This window comes from Poecilia latipinna, unplaced genomic scaffold (genome assembly GCF_001443285.1).
Source record: "Poecilia latipinna isolate Pla-1442-1.1 unplaced genomic scaffold, P_latipinna-1.0 Scaffold599, whole genome shotgun sequence".
Lineage (NCBI taxonomy): Eukaryota > Metazoa > Chordata > Actinopteri > Cyprinodontiformes > Poeciliidae > Poecilia > Poecilia latipinna.
Window position 1 is genome coordinate 24372 of NW_015113215.1, and position 644 is coordinate 25015.

The following is a 644-nucleotide window of genomic DNA, read 5'->3' on the forward strand; positions in this document are numbered from 1 at the left end:
AATCTACTTAAGTATGATTGGTGACATGTAAAACCAGCAGCGCTTCGCTTTCACAGACGGTGGGGACTTCGTCCAACTTTTAGCGTCACTTGGAAGGAAAGCTTAAAGAAAGGTAAGATCTGTGGACGTGACGCTAGCAAAGCTAGCTGTACAGAATCACATATGTTGCATCTGCGATGAAAAAAAGTTGTCACTCATGCGCTGAATTATTGTGTGGAGGTGTTGACTGAGGTGTCGCAAATATGGGACAACGCTGTGACCAAAGTGCAATATAGTGATATGACATTCAGGAACGATCCGATTCTTCTGGACGAATCTTTACTAAGGTTGATGGGACTGAAGCCTCACTGAGAGCCGTTCTTTGTTCTTGTGTACACTACACACACACACACACACACATTTATTTAATTGCCGAATAAGTAAAAGTTGAATGTATGAACACAGAGCATGCTCATTGCTCATTGATTGATTTCGTCTCCTGTCATGGTGGCAAACATGCAGTGGGAGGGAGGGTGAGAACAGTCACGGTGCTCCTTCTGCTTGGTTTTTTGTTGCGCCGTTGGACAGTGTTCATAGTTGAACATTATTTACCGTTAATTGCGATGTTTCAGTTGTGGTTTCTGACATGGGCAATATGAGCAACC